General features: G+C 33.8%; 1 protein-coding gene across 2 annotated transcripts in view; it reads right to left on the bottom strand.

The window, feature by feature from the left end:
• Positions 1-17,706, bottom strand: part of BRINP3 (bone morphogenetic protein/retinoic acid inducible neural-specific 3) — a 398,700-nt gene that overhangs the window by 6,072 nt on the left and 374,922 nt on the right. The gene's annotated exons all lie outside the window — the stretch shown is intronic.

A 17,706-nucleotide genomic window follows, 5' to 3' on the forward strand; every position in this document is an offset into this window, starting at 1 on the left:
ATCCAGACCTCAAGAGAGGGTTCCTGGATCTTGTGCAAGAAAATATTTGAGGCAAATCCACAGAGTAAAGTATAAGCAAGTTTATTTAAAAAGTAAAGGAATAAAGAATGGTTACTCCATAGGCAGTGCAGCCCCAGGGGTTTCCCATTTTTATGGTTATTTCTTGATGATATGCTTAAAAAGGAGTGGATTATTCATGAGTTTTCTGGGAAAGGGGTGGGCAGTTCTCAGAACTGAGGGTTCCTCCCCTTTTTAGACCATATAGGGTAACTTCCTGATGTTGCCATGGCATTTATAAACTGTCATAGTGCTTGTGGGAGTGTCTTTTAGCATGCTGATGCATTATAATTAGTATATAATGAACAATGAGGATGACCAGAGGTCACTTCACTGCCATCTTGGTTTTAGTGGGTTTTGGCTGGCTTCTTTACTGCATCCTTTTATCACCAAGGTCTTTGTGACCTGTGTCTTGTGCCGACCTCCTGTTTCATACTGTAATTACAAATGCCTAACCTCCTAGGAATGCAGCCCAGTAGGTCTCAGCCTTATTTTACCCAGACCCTATACAAGATGGAGTTGCTCTGGTTTAAACACCTCTGACATAACCACTCAACGGATTCACCTTGCCTGCTGCCTATTATAAAGAGTACGACAGAGTCTTACACTTGGTAAATGCTCATAATGAAACAACATGAATGAAGTGTTTGACTCTACATTTTTGTTTGTTTGTTTTAAAGAAAATCAACTTAAGATTTGATCATTTCTTTCACAAAAGATGTTAGGTATGAGTGGCGAACCAAGTCCCTGGGCCCCACCCCAGACATAATAATTTCTAGGAGTAGGATTCAGGAATCTCATGTTAAAATATGCAGTCCCAGAGGACTACTATGTATACAAAGAGGTTGCAAGGTCCATTGCGTATGTAAATCAACAACCCAAAATTGTTATTAGGGATTCCTTAAATACCAGCTAACCATCCATATGGAGCAATATGTCTACAAGAAGGTAAGGAAAAGTTGAAACTTCTGTAGAGAAGAGGACAACAGCAGATGGCTTTTAATTTACATGCATTTTGGGGCTCTGTGGCAACTATGTACAATAAAATTTGTAAACTGTAGTAGAAATTTTACACATAAGAAGAATAAGCCACACACTAAAGCCTGTCATAATACATCACTTCTGTTCTGGTCCAGTAATATTAACTAACTGTTTGGTGAACATCTCTCATGTCTGGGGCCAGTCACTTTTTTTTTTTCATCTCCTTTCAGTAATTTGTAAATGCTAACCCCATTTTAAAATTTGAATATGATTGAACCTTATCAATTTTAATGACTTGGTTACATATCTATTAAGCATTAGAATGAAGACAAACTCAGAGGAAAATATCTAAGTATTATTTTTTAAATATGTGTTGAAAATTTTGTTTCACAGGATAACGGAGTGAGGGAGGAGGCAGATGGAAGAACTTAACAACCTCAGGGAAAACAGTCATTTATTGCCATAGCAGGACAACGTCAAAGATACAATAACTTTTAATTGTGATATCACATTTAGGTTCTTGAGTGACAATACACTATATTGGCTTAAGACCATTTTCTTAGGAGCCAGACTGTCTACTTTGAATCCTATTCATTTACTTCACCTGGAAAACAGGAATTAAATATAGGGTTGTGCTAACAATTAAAGCACAATTGCAGGTAAAGCATTTGAAAGAATGCCTGTGCACAGAATAAACAGGAAATAAATGTTAACTCTTATTCCTATTATTATGAATGTTATTCCCACTATCATCTTTTAAAGAAATATTGTAGGCATTTTCTTTATTATAGCCACTTTTTTTTCTCAGAAGATGGAACATTTCATTTTCTCTTCAACAATTCATGCACTCATGCATAATATTACACTATATCTCTGTGTTTCACCTTTTAAAAAACATATACCATTTTAATAACATGATCAAGACTGTATTTAAATATACTTGTATGCCCTCTTTGTGATCCTTTTGAAACCCTCAAAAATATGCAAAACAATATTGCTCAAATTCAGGACAAACATTCTAGATGTGTAGCGCTTTGCACTGAAGTATTAGAACATCTGTTGGTAGAAAAACAATTACCTCGTCTCATGGTTAAATCTGCTCTGAGCAGTAATAATCTTATTTCAAAGGTCCCTTATTCCAACCTTCTAATCCTTTATTGCTCTCCAAATCTGTACAATGTGGATCCAAACTTTAAAACCTAAACAATATAATTTCAGAATCTTTTTGAAGTTAAAGATTAGCACTTTTTTTGGTTAGGCTATTTTACTTCTGCCTTCATAGATTTGTTATTCTCAGACATGAATACTTGAAATATAAATTTGGAATTAGGCATCCACAGCCATTTAAGCAAGCATAAGCTGATTATTAGCTCAGTCACAGACAGATAAAGCCAAATAAAATTCTGTCACTTTCTCTCTCTTGACTGCTGCTCTGGCCATCTCAGGTTTGGCAGTGCTGCCTAGGGCTCATGCTGACACTCCTGACACACAACAGTTTCACTCTTGGAAATAATTTTACACTCTGAAGAAAGGAAACGTCGCTTTCAAAGATCCCTCAACTTTGAGTCTCTCAAGAAAGTACACACACACACACACACACACACACACACTTTAATTTATTAACCTGAATTCAATTATCTACTAATAATTTTGGCTTGCAAGAAGGCAATGAATAAGTGCGTGAAGCAGTTGAAGATGTAGGTTATATTTTAAAGATAATATTAGCTGATGTTAACCTTCATTGAGCTTTTCTCATGTGAACAGTAGTATTACAAGGCTTATTTTATTGTCACAACTCTCACTACTCCCTGATATAAGTATGTCTGTTATCCTAACTTACAGATAAGCACACGAGTTGTAAAAAATTTACATAACCAGAACGTGTCCAAGGTCAAACAGCTAGTAAGTGCCAGATCTAAAGATATATCCCCTGGTCTCCATTTCTCCAGAATCACAGTTTCTTATCATCATGAACAGATATAATTCAAATAATTTATTACTTCATCTGGTTAAGTGGTGTGCCCAGAAAAATCTGCTTACTTCTCAGAGAGCTATAGAAATTTTCTGCCCACATCTATGCTGCATTTGATTATATAATTAAAAAAATCAATAGATAAATGTCTCTTCCACTTAAAACATAAAATACAAAAAGAAACATATCAACATTCAAAGTAAGAAACATGAGGCATACAAAGATAAACACAATTACTTTTCTGGAAGTAAAAAATTACCAAAAATACATATATTTTAAAAATTGGCATACATATGCCATTTTCTATCAAAGATTACTGTCAAATGAAATGTATTTTTCACTAAATCATATATTAAGATAAAAAGGTTTAAAAAGTATTATTATAGGCAAGTTCAGGCTGTTAAGTGGTTAGTGTGATTGAGGAATATTGATACATGCAATTATTTTGCAAATAAGAGCAATCAGGCCTCTCCTATGTTCTTTTATAACATCCTGGTATTTACCCCCCCATAATATTCATTACACCAAGTCACTATTATCAAACCAGCTACATCATTTGTATCCTGTGAGCGAAAACAATTATATACACACACACACATATATAATGAAAACAATTATATATGTATATATATACCATATGTTTATTTCACAATTTTATTATCATAAAGTGCCTAAATCAGTTTATGGTGTTTATGCTTAAATCTTTGCATTACAACCTTCAAAACCTTTATCGTTCTTAAAATCTCTGCATTATGAGTTCAAATTTGAAAATCTAAACAATAAATTTTAAGGAATTTAAAAGTATAATATTATTTTTAAAAGGTCATTTCATTTCATCCTTCATAAATCTGTTCATCTGTGACCCTAATATTTGAAAGTATATATACATTTTGTATGAATAAATACATTAATTAACAAGATGGAGAGGAAGCTAGAAAGCAAATGCAGACCTAAACTGGAAATGTCCCTGGTTGTAAAGGATTTTTAAAAATATATATTTAACATTGTTTTCTTACTACCCAGTGAGTGGTAGACATTTTAAAACCTGGACTTATTTTCATAATATCTGTTTTTCTTTAAAATATGTTTCCTGACCAATTTCCCATCAGTTTAAAGACAAATCAATAAATTTTTCTTGTTGAACATTGAAAACCTGAAAACAAATGAAATTGCATCATTTAAATAATTTAATGATATTTCAGTATGCTTCTAAAAGTGGTTCAATTTAGCATCCCTCGAAACCAAATGTCTCTGGCCTCACTATTTTTCCTCTTTTTACAGTCATCTTTGTTATCCTCAATGCTGAATATCAGCTCATTCCTTTGTGTCTCAATTAAAGCAAGAGCTTGGTTTCTGAAAATCCTGAATGCAGGGTTTTTTGTAAAATAGTTTTATTAGATTTGTATTGTCAAGCTAATCTACTTAAATTGATCAATTTCTGATTGCATGATACCCCAATACCTTTCATATAAAAATCTAAATTATTTTGAAGCCTTTACATTCTGACAACATCTAGTTGTCATTACTAAACAAAATATTTTCTTTGAAGCCTTTACATTCTGACAGCATCTAGCTGTCATTACTCAACATATTTTCCACACTTACAAATCTGTCCTTGTTACCCTCCTAAATATGTCATGTACAATTTCAACTACCTGGAATTTTCTTTTACAGAATCAAATGTCCTTTTTCCTCTGCTTAGCCAGTTCAAGATTTAAGTTCAATTTTTCTTACCCTAAATGATCTTCCTTAACAAACTAACTTACAATTATCTATATTACTATATTTGTAATTCAGCCCTCTATAACAATATAGTGTTATATAATAGATTCTTATCTTATGATTTCAACTAAAATATACAATTTCTGATAGTATCTGTGTTTGTCTACATGTTAGCTTTCCTAATTGGAATATAATCTCCTAAGAAAGAAGAAAATGTATAATGTTACATTAGAATCCCTAGAGACTAACAAAGTGCTTTTTCTCTCAACCTCTCCAAACAAAATTGCTAGATCAAAATTGACCTGGACTTATGTTGGCAAGAAAATGTAACAGTGAATACTCTTGAAAACTCTCTAATGGGGAAAATCAAATAACCATGGCACTGAATTTTTTAAATGAATTTATGATCTACAAAATAATAATCTGATTTCTAGTATTGTAAGTCATATAACAGCTATGTCATCAAATAACAATATGGCATTCTAGACTCTATATTATTGTTCAGGAGTTTGATTGACTAAAATGTAATTTCAAAACTGGTCATCTTTAAAATGCTAATGTAGATGGAGATACTGGAGCTGAATAGTTGTCAGAAACTGGGCCATCAAAAAACAAAACAAAACAAAAAACATCAAGATAATATCACCTTCTGGGAGTCCTGGATTGGTGATCTTCATGGATCAAAAATGTCACCCAAGTCACACTCACAATGCAAGAGCTTTATATTAACGTTTTCTAGTGCTTGGAATAAAATTCTGAACTCAGAATCATAACTGCATTAACACAGATGCCACAAAATCACCAGGAAATAATAGGTTATATGACCCTTATAAATGTTACCTTTTATGAGAGAAGCAAATTGTGTGTGTATGTGTGTGTGTGTGTGTGTGTGTGTGTACACGTGCGCTGGTATAAAATTTATACAATGGTTTAAGGAATGACAATTCATAACTTTAAAAGTTGGCTCATTTAAAATACTAATAGAAACAGTAAAATATGGTCCTATTTCACATGATTTTGCTTTTCAGGAAGAAAAGTACATAGGTATTATCTCCTAATTTTTCTAACAATTTAATATTACATTATGTTTGCAGAAAATAAAATCAGAATGTATCAAATGACTGTTCTAAAGGCAGAAGCAATCTAGTATGCCTAACCATCTTTGGCCACATTCTTTTCCAGATAAGATGACAAACAATGATGATTTAACTTAAATTACTATCTCACATCTACATAGAAAACAAATATTTAATCCTTGGTTTTCCAGACAAACATACAAAATGTAGACTATCTCCTTCATCTCACTGACAAGACTTCTCACTAACCAAAATATCATCTGATTGGGAAAAAAAAAAGAGTCTCTTTGGATGATATCAGCAACAACACAAATCAAATGGGTATTAAAAATTCTCTGTTCTCTCTTTTGTGGGGTAAACTACAACAGTACAAATGAGAGCCTTTTATCAGCTGGCAGGAAGATAGAAATTTGTGTTACCTGAAGAGCGTCCTCTGTTCAGTTAGCAGGGAGAAAATCTGTAAGTTTTTTCCTTAGTGTTTCTAGTTCAGCCTTAATGTAATTTTTGAACAGTAAATCTGCTTTGAAATCATTTGACTGTCAGATAGTATTGGGTTTTTTTGGTTTACAAAGTTATGTTAACTTATCTTTTTGTATTCATGTATTACTTTTATCATGTATTGTCTTTTGATATTAAAATGATTCTTTAGAGGATCAAAAGAAAAAGCCACATCATATGTAAATAATTGCTAAAACCATGATATGAAAAGTTACATAATTTCTTTCATATATTTACATATGATATGTAGATTAAATATCTATTCTAACAAATATAGTTTGACCTTATAAAATCATATATAATTTTCAAACCAAGAATTAACAAAAGTCCTTCTGGACATAGTTTACCAGATCCTCAGTATGTACTTACTAGAGGTCTGAGTCACAATCTCTCCAGTATTCAGAGTCATCAACCTATTGACACATTCCTCATATACACCATAAAGTAATAATCACAAGTATACAATGTGATGGCTAAGTTTTGGTATCAACTTCACTGGATTAGGGGATGCCCAGATAGCTGGAAAAGCATCATGTCTGGGTATGCCTGTGAGGGTGTTTCCAGAAGAGATTACCATTTGAATCAGTGGACTGAATAAAGAAGATGTGCTCTCACCCAATGTGGGCAGACACCTTCTAGTCCAATCCATCTAGACCTGGATGGAAGAAAACATCAGGGGAAAAGCAAACTCGTTCACACTCTCTTCTGGAGCTGGCTCACACTTTTTTATTTTTCCTGTCCTTGGACATCTGAATTTCAGGTTCTCCAGCCTTTGGACTCCAAGACTTGCACCAGTAGTCCCTCAGGTTCTCAGGCCTTCAACTCTTAGACTGAGAGTTACACTATTGGCTTCTCTGGTTCAGAGGCTTTCAGATTTGGACTCAGCCTCATGACTGGATTATGTGGTTCTCCAGCTTGCAGGTGATCAACTGTGGGACTTCTCAGCCTCTATAATCATGTGAGTTCATTCCTCTAATAAGTCCCCTTTCATATGTGTGTGTGTATACCTGTATATATCTGTTCTACTGGCTCTGTCTCTCTGGAGAACCCTAATACAATAAAGAGAACTCACCATGTACATGATGGACTATGAAACATTTTTTGCATATTAATGCTTACTTAGTCTTTGCAACCAATACGTGTGGTGAATGCTATAACTGTCTCCAGTTATAAGCAGGGAGAGTAAGGTACACCGGATACCTCTTAAGTTACAGGACAGTCTGTCTAGGAAAATGAGCTGGAACTCATGCTGTCAATCACTCTATTATCTATCATGTTACTAGCCCAAGAAGGTCACATAAAGTATTGTGAAAAAAACATTGAGAAAATATATTTTTCTAGGTAATTATAATCTCACACCCTTCTAAGGTGAGAGTTGCCTGAAACATTTCAGACAGCCCAGATAAGCTTTGGAAAAAAAAAAAAAAAAAGATCTGCTCTACTTTCTCTGGATGAAGCAACGCAAAGTAACATGGGCATGTAACTCACACTGGCATCTTAATATCATCCTGATATTTATAGTTTCTCTACAGTTTAGCCAAGTACACTCTACTAAAACACATATTTCATAGAGTATGTTAAAGCCAGATGACTGTGGAAGTTCTGTAGTATAAATGGAATTCTGAAGTGACTTGGATCAGGATATCTCAGACCTTCTATTCAACCAGCTTAAAAGCTAAGAGAGGGTGAACTCACCTCAGTTGATGTTGGAAGCCATTAGGAATAGATTTTTAGGTTACATCTATATTCCATGAAAAAAAATTACAAAAACTGAATGGACATAGGGCTAAAACCAAGAAGTCTTCGATTTTGAAAGTTAAGTTATTATGTAAACACTTTGAATCACAATCCATGATTCTTCTGGCACAAGATAAACCTGTCAAAAAACTATCATGAACCAGACTACACTGTTTTATTAAACTTTAGTTGGATCATGTGGTCAGGAGATCAAGACCATCCTGGCTAACACGGTGAAACCCTGTCTCCTCTAGAAATACAAAATTTAGCGGGGCGTGGTGACCGGTGTCTGTAGTCCCAGCTACTCGGGAGGCTGAGGCAGGAGAATGGCGTGAACCCGGGAGGCGGAGCTTGCAGTGAGCTGAGATCCCGCCACTGCACTCCAGCCTGGGCGACAGAGTGAGACTCAGTCTCAAAAAAAAAAAAAAAAAGGAACTTTAATTGGGACAGAGGAGGGGAATTACTTTGGCCTTGGTGGTAATCACCTCCTTATTTAAATAGTTTATTCAAAATATTTCCATTTTTTTAAATTATTAGGTCATCTTTATATATATTGAAGTGTTACAGTATCTGGTTGTGTGAGGTGCAAAGGGAATCTGAGGAGGTAAGTGAGAAACAGCAACGAGATATGTAATTTAAGAATGAGTGCTTCATTTGCCATTGGTTGCCTATCCAATATTCACAGGTCTATTATTCTTGCTAACAGACCTTGATTTTGTTCAACACAATGTGCCAAAATAAAACAACTTTTCCAGTTTCCCTTAGAGTTAGAGGTAGCTATGTTACACAGTTCTGAAACAAACAGAAGTCTAATGTGGGAGAGTCTTGGATTGCTTCTTATTCCTTAGTCAATAGCCATGGCGTACTCTACTACTTTCTGCTACTCATCTGGAAAATAGACATGAGATCTCAAGCTGCAGGAGACTTTTTATCATTTCAAGACCATAAACATAAGGAAACTAGAGGAAAGGAGGGTAAATAATGGATGATTGGCCCTGAAATCAAGTTGAGAGACCAATGGGAGCAATTTTTTTCTGTATTAAAAAGAAAAATTAAGAACTGTCTGTGAATGGAGATTGGAGGGTTGGAGGAGTGTTCCAGGGCTCAAACAACTTGAATGGATTTGCATACTAAGTCTCAAAAAAGTGTTTAGAGGAAAATACCTCAAAAACTGACTTGTTTCTAGCAACTCTAAAATGAAAGCCAAGCAGGTCAAATTTTCTGAGCTTTTGTGGAATAAATATATATAAAGACTAAAAATCTGAAAGAGAAATTTGAGCTTATTGACTAAATGGACAGGTGATTTTATTTCACCAAATAGAGGGAAAATATATAATTTAGTACAACAATCAAAAAAAGTAGTAACAACATGGGAAAGAATGTGGAGGTTTCAAGCATGACTGGATATACCTGAAAGCTTTTTAGTGCTTATTGAAGATAAAACCTGGAGGCGTGTAAAGAAAAGGCTTTTAAAAATTAAATATGTGTTTTCAGCCTCAGCAATCCATATCACACTGTTCCTGCAACAATGTCAAATTAATGTTGAGAGTATAGGCTATCTGCTTGATTTATGAGGATATATTCTAATGTTAAATAATAATAGAATATTAACTGAAATGAGACTGAAATCATTGAATATTTCTATGCATTAGTATATTATGACTTCCTTGACCATGGCACCACAGGAGGCAAGTAGCATAGCCTATATCTTTCACAATGCTTTTTTGTTTTTGCACTGAAAAGCTTAGAAAAATCCATGTACAGTCTTGGATTATGAAAAACAATTTGTAAATTAATAGATATTGAATTTTTAATCTAATTCATACTTTTTCATTTTCTAGAGAATCAAAAGTCTCTCTTTAGTGTCTTCTTAACTGTATTTGGATTCTTGTAAGAAATATTTTATTCCTCATTTGAGTTTATTCCCACATAAATCACTCCAGTAAATGATCTGAAGCTCAGCATTTCCCTAGTTCTCTAAATTGGAAGAAACCTGTGACATATATCAATGCCTTAAGTTGTTTTGATGAGAATTGTACTGAAACATTACATTCCCCAGGAAAGAACCCAGGATTAAATCAAACCCACTTTCAATTCAGTATTCAAAGCACAGGGCTTCATGTTAAAAGAAAATGATGTAGTTCTTTTTCTTCATGAAAGCATTATTGAATGGTACAAACTTTCAGCTATAAAATAAACTGTGGGGGTGAATGTATAGTATGGATGGTGAAGGATGTTTTAATTAATTAGATTGTGATAATTGTTGATACTACACAGTGTATATGCATATCAAATAATATTTTACACCTTGAGTATGTACAAATATTACCAATTAAATATTTTAAGATAATAAAAAGCAATGATCAATTTATTATTATTATAATCATGGTCATAGTCCTTATGTATTAATTATTATTCTGCCACTCCTCCTCATCCTTAATAATTAATTAAGTCAATTGTTTAATTATTATTCTCCCACTCCTCCTCATCCTCCCTCTCCCTTACCTTCTCCTGTTGCTCCTCCTTCTTCTTCCTAACCACCTTTGGACAATTATTCAATATGACTTCAGTTTATTATCTTTATTTAGAGAGGGCAGTGATTGTGGAACATAAAGTTCTGAAACAACTTGTCAGTCCCATTGCCGAAAAGTCACTCCATTTAAAATATATGTGGACAAAGAAGACCATAATCCCAGTCTTTCACATAATTATGCTAATTAGTTAAACAAACAGCATGTGTCTCCTTTAAGGAGACTTAAGTAAGTTTCTATACATTAACCCATTTCCAGACATCTGGAATTACTGAAAAATAAAGTTGAGTCAAAATAAGTCAGAATTAAGTAGAACTATACTCTTGTTTATAAATGAGAAAGCTGAAATAACAATAGCAAATTACTCCAATCCTCCATCAATTAGTGACAAAAAAAAAAAAACAGGGAGCATATCTCTAGTATATTGCAAACACGATAGAACGATGGCTGGATTTGAGATATGAAATGCTACCTGTCTAATCCATGGTTTGGGGACTCCAAAGTTGTGTGATTTGAGGATATATTAACTTCTTTTGGAATAAGTTTTTTCACTAATAACACCAACTAGGTTTTACTACAGTATCTTTACATTTCTTTCTAGCTTCACCAGTCTATGTTCTACCTGAAGCCTCAGGAATCCTATGCTTCTTCACTAAAAATACTTCCATTATACCAGTGATATAGTTTGGATATTTGCACCCACCCAAATCTCATGTTGAAATGTTGTCCCCAGTGTTAGGGGTGGGGCCTGGTGGAAGGTAATTGGATTATAGGGGCAGAGTTCTCATGAATGGAGTGAGTTGTCATGGAATCTGGTCCTTTAGAAGTGTATGGCTTCTCTCCCCAACACATTCCTCCCTTGCTCCTGCTTTCACCATGTGGCATGCCTGCTCCTGTTCTGCCTTCCACCATGATTGTGAGCTTCCTGAGGCCTCCCTAGAAGTAGAGCAGATGCCAGCACCATGCTTCCTGTAAAGCCTGGAGAACCGTGAGCCAATTAAGCCTCGTTTCTTTATATTTTACCCAGTCTCCGATATTTATAATAATGTAAGAATGGCCTAATACAACCCCTAAAAAATCAGTACCTATAAATTAGATTATAAAAACTATAAAGTCTGTTAGTCACAGCTTAGTAGTACTATCTAAAGGAAAACAACAATCTTCTGTTCTCTCCAAAGATTTTAGAAATAAGTTTGCCATCGTGTGTGTGTGTGTGTGTTTGTGTGTGCATGTGTTTGTATGTATACTTATACAGGTCTCTTCTAAATACATTGTAATTATATGACACCAAAGTAGGATCATATCACGTCTCAAATCACAGTCCTTCTTCAATCATCTCATTTAATACACAAATGGAAATCCTCAGAGTGACTCTTAAGACACTATATAATTAGGTTTCCCACTACTCTCTAAGTTCACCTGGATTTCTTTCCCACTTTCTCACTCCATTCCAGTTTCACTGATCTCTTCACTAGTTTGAATAATACACATTTGCTTCTCCATCTGAGCATTTACATTTGCGGTTTTGTATTTCTGGAACCCCATTGCTCATATATCTGTACGATTTATTCCTTAATCACTTTCAGGTCTTTAAACTACTAATAATATTTTCTTAGTGAGGCTTCTCATAGATATCCTGTATAAAATATCTGGTCACTGTAGCCCTCTCTATCATCCTTCTCTGCTTTATTTTCTTATTGCATTTATTTTTCATTTTTATGTTTTTAAATGTGTCTCATAATGAGAATTTTACGTCCAATGATGGCAGGAATTTTTATCTCACTTATTCATGGTCATAGTCCCTATGTCCTCAATAAACTCTGGTAAAGAATGAATGAATAAATTTATTTAGAAAATTTATAAAGTGATAAGCATACCTAGTAGGTACAAATAAGCACTCTGTACAACTTGGCTATATTTGATTTAAAGAAGATTTTCTTAGATATACCAGAAACAATTCTCAGCAAAGTAGAAACATCTGTACTTGAAAATTGTGACCTAATTCTTCTCCTTTTTGCTCCCAACAGTACACTTTAGTTTCCATAAATCCACTTCATTCAATTTTCTCAACCACTACGATATTTATAACAGACCTTTGTTTTAGGGGGAAATTTTAGAATGTAGCAAATGAGAAGAGCAAATCAAAGTGTCAATCCTTGAAGATGTTTCTCATCTACAAATTGACAAATATTTCTAGGTCCCAGATTTTCTACAGCATCTTTAAAAAAATGTGGAAAAGAAATGTCTATGCTTGTACATACTATTAGCAATAGAAACTAAGCTCAAACAACTACAACAATAAAAACAGGAACACCCTGACTCTCCGCCTAGCCAACCTCAGTGGTTTTTGGATACAGAGATATAGAGAAGTTCTGAAACTGTATTTGCCTTGGACAGATAAGGGAAGAGCTCATGAATAGTCAGTCAGCAATAACTGTGGGAAACCAAAGGTGACATAATCTCTTATTGCAGCTCTACCATGTGATTACATATAGACTATGGTGGATGAAATTGATTTTCTAAACAGGTTCTATGTGTCTTTCTATTTGGCTTTCTTTTTACATTCATAGGAAAATGAAATTCAAAGTGTATATGTTTCTTTAAGAAAGAAAGCAAATGGATTACCTCAAAAAGTTGACAGTCATTGGGAGAGTTATGTTACGCATATTAACTTTGCTAATTCATTCACTCTAGTCCTATTTTTATTTCATATCACTTAGAATAGCCACATTCATCATCTCCTGTGTAGTGTATGTAAAATCAGAGGAAAAATGAAGTTGTTTCCTAAAGTTTCATACAATACTGTCTATACTTGATATTTTTAATCCAGATAATCCTATGCTACAATAGATTCTGGCAGCCTTAAATTTCTCCTCAAAATAAATGTCATGTAGTTCCTGAAAAATACTAATTGAAAGTATCTGCCTTTCACAAATGTGGTTAAAAGCTACCATTAATAGCTGAAAATTGATTGAAGTAGACAACATCTGCTTTTAGAACTAACAGCTCTAATAAATAATGTGTTATTCCGGCAAGTGGGAATACACATACTTTAGATATGCTATGGCATGTCACACACAAGAAAATTAGCTTTCAAAGTGGTATGTCAACATTAATTTTCATAGTTTTGTAATATCTCTAATCATAACCAATGGTGTTAGACAAAAACACCTGCTGTCCTTTCTGTTATTTGTTTGTAAAATTAAATTCAAAGTAGCATGACTACTATGTAACTGGCTCTCCACCCTGGGGTAAAATGTCCTCAAATGTTCTTGCAATATCAGTGGTTGGTGTAAACATAACATTCTAAAGGGACTAAACACAATTTCAAAAGAATGCATTTTCATCACTTTTCCTAATAGATTTTCTGATTCAAAAATCAAGTGAGAGAAATACGAGTTTTTATTTATGGAATAGTTACCTGGAGAGAAATTGAAGAAATAATTAAAGCCACAGAAGTATATACCTATTCGCATGTGAAATATTTTTTATTCTATCATGTTCTCTCTTGCTTAATGAATTGGAATGCCTTATGTGACTTAAAATTTCTCTATACAAAATGAATTCAATTTTTTTGTACATGACTGTCAGATACAGGGCTTTGGATATAGGGACATCATTTCTTTACAGTTATTCTCAACTTTAAAAGCTTATGACTTGTTTAAATCAAGTTACAGTTGGTGAAAAGGGAATAATTGCTGCTACTTTTGCTATTTAAATTCCTCTTCCATACAAAACATAATTGACCTCCTCAGCATAATGCCTTTGCAGAATATAGAACTAAAAGTGTAAATCCTTTTGTAATCCAATTGTTTCTTGTTAGAGAGAATGTCTCATTGTTATTCACAATAAATTAATCTAAGAAGAAGCATCTTCTTAAAGGCTTTATGGTTGTAGTATCAATCTTTCAACATTAAGTTAAACAACTTTCTATAGGAAGCTTGTGTTAGTATAAACAGAAATGTGCACATACAAATACATAAAGTTTATAAGTATTTATTAAGTTCCTACTCTATAAATAATCGTTGAAAACGTGAAAAGACACAATGGCTAATATTCAGGAGCCTATATTCGATCTTTTATATTTTTAACTATTATTTTAAACCACTATTTAGTATCAAAATTTCAAACATACACAAACAGTAGAGATTCTACCTGAGGCCCCAGGCAAGCTAGCCTCAAATATTACTCAAATCTTGTTTTATATATTTTATCTACTAACCTCCACTTTTTGTTAGGTTGGGGAAGCAGGTGTTTTAGAATGTTTTAAAGTATCTCCCAGATCTCAAGTAATTTCATCTTTAAATATTTTGTGTGCAATTCAGTATATATCCCCAAATTTTAAATATTAAAAGGACATTAACTTACATAGTCATAAATGACATTATCACATAACAAAAACAGCTGTAATTTATTGACAAGAACTAATACCTGGGCATATTCAAATTACCCTGAAAATCTAAAAATAATTCTTTTTAATTCTTAAAAATTGAGAGTCAACCACATTCTGCTCTTTTCATCAGGTAGTTATGTCACTTAAATTTTTTTCAGTCATTTCTTTTTTCTCCTCATGCTGTTGACTTTTTGTAGAAAGCAGATCAGTTTTATAAAATAGTTTACATTTTGGATTTGATGATGTATTCCATGTAGTATCATTTAACTTGTTCTTACCTCCTCAATTAATAACGTGCACAGCAGAAGTTGTCATCAAAAGTTTGGTTAGATCCAAATGCATTATGTTTTTGAGCAAAAGGTACAAATAAATCTCATAAATGATGCTGAATCCACTATGTTTTAGGCTTAAATTAATATTCTGTTCCCAAATCATACACACACACACACACACACAGACACACTATATACACACACACACACACACACACACACACACACAACTCTGATTTTAAATAAAGCTCTGTGATTCTCTAAAAATATTTATCAAGAAATAGCCTGCATTTTAAATAGAGGTAAGAAAATATGGTAGTAGTAGTGCCTATTATAACAGAAAGTCTTTGGTTATAGTCCCCGCATAACTACAAATTAAATATGTTCCCCTTAATTTTCACTCTTAAAATCTTTACTGTATAGATAATGATATTGACTTATTCACTGGTGCTTATATTTTAATTTTTAATAATAAATGTTTCATAAGGACTTACTTGTACCAGAATGGCTAACAATTATCAAGTGCCTACTCTGTTCCAGGTACTTCTCTAAACATCTCGCCCTTATTAACTCACGTAGAACTCACCATAAATCTAGGAGATAAGAACTAATGTCTTCATTTCACAGAAAAGTGAATCACAGCCTGGAGCAAAGTAACTTTAACATGAACACTGAAATGCCTGAGCTGGGATTTGAACAGGCAATATGGTACTCTTATGTGCTACTTAAGACTGCCTTTCCACACAACCAGCTTCTTTTTAAAGGCATAATAAAGGTAACAGTATTTCCTTCAGGCAATTAAAACATCAATCAATTGTAAAAGATCCATATATACGTGAAAGTGGTAAGTGGTATTGAGGGAAAAAGACTTTTTTTTTTTTTTCAATAGAAATACAGAAAGCCTAAATTATTCATTCGTTTAGTAACTCATTCAAGGAACATTTATGGAGCTGAGAATTTTTTAATTTTAGGCATATCCATTCCATTTCTCTCATCAGGCCATTTTATGTTCTTCCTGGTATGCTTAATTGTGAGAAAGGTTATGTCCGTACATTAATAATAACAGTTAAAATCTAAACTTTTAAAGTCTGTCTCGATAAGAAGGGAAGCAAAGGATAATTGCTGTTTATATTTTTCTGATTATCTGATTAGCATCTAAATTAAAAAAAAATTGCATTCAATTCTGTACTCCTATTGCCAGAATTAATATAAAAACATCCATTTATTTTTCATATGACTTCTTCACAGTTTCCAAATTTTTAAAACACTACATCACATTAAAGTTTTTTCCACCTCTTTTATGTTTCTTTTTTTTTAGTATTATTATTGTTATTATTATTTTCATTATTTGGGGACGGAGTCTCACTCTGTCTGCAAGCTGGAGTGCAGTGGCGCGATCTCGGCTAACTGCAAACTCCACCTCCTGGGTTCAAGCGATTCTCCTGCCTCAGCCTCCTGAAAACTGGGATTACAGGCACGTGCCACCATGCCCGGCTAATTTTTCTATTTTTAGTAGAGATGGGGTTTCACCATGTTGGTTAGGCTGGCCTTGAAAGTCTGACCTCATGATCCTCCCTTTTCAGCCTCCCAAAGTGATTAATGAATTGGAGTGCCTTATGTGAGCCAATATGCCCAGCCCTCTTTTTACTTTTATAATTACCTATTGTCAATAACTTTCACTTATACTGAGTGCTCACGTTTATATTTCAGACAAATTTTTAGTGAACTGTTAAGGCAATTTATTTACAAAAATCATGTGAGGAAGAGGAAAGGCAACAATGATGAGATGTAATTGTATTTTGACTGATTAAGGCCTTCCATATATCTTTTTGTGTTGTAAAATCCTTAAGCTGGGAGTCCTAGATTCTGAAATAAACATCATCTAACATGGAGAACTGTTGTCCTGCTGGGGTACTCCCACTGGGGACTGCAGGCTGATCCTCAGCAGGAGTGTGGCCAGAGCCATACTCAGCATCTACTGATCCTCAAAGAGCAGCTGTTTGTTAGCTTAACTCTTTTCAGTAAAGTAAGTAGTTGAGTCCATCATATCTAGCAAGTAGGTATGGTACTTCTCTGTTTCCTTCAAACGGCTAGATGAGCATTGTTTTTACTTTTTAATTTATCTTTTGAGGAAGAAGAGGTTAACTACTTTCTATGGACATTCTGAAAGACATATTTGAAAAAATCCGAAGACTAGTCTTCAGCAGCTAGTGATTCTGAATTCAAAGAATGTAGAATTCTGAAAATCCCAGGTTTTCCTTATTCCCCTTCAGCACTAGTTTTCCTCTATTACAACCTTATTTCACTGCAGCCAATACACAATAAAGTATTGCATAATAACATTTTACTACTCCATGAAAATGGACTAGAAAATAATTTGTTGTATGGAATATGTGTATTAGAAAATACAACATAGAAAACAAGAAAACAGCAGGTTCATTGATTATGACACATTAATATTGTCATA

Source organism: Colobus angolensis, unplaced genomic scaffold (genome assembly GCF_000951035.1).
Source record: "Colobus angolensis palliatus isolate OR3802 unplaced genomic scaffold, Cang.pa_1.0 Scaffold132, whole genome shotgun sequence".
Taxonomy (NCBI): domain Eukaryota; kingdom Metazoa; phylum Chordata; class Mammalia; order Primates; family Cercopithecidae; genus Colobus; species Colobus angolensis.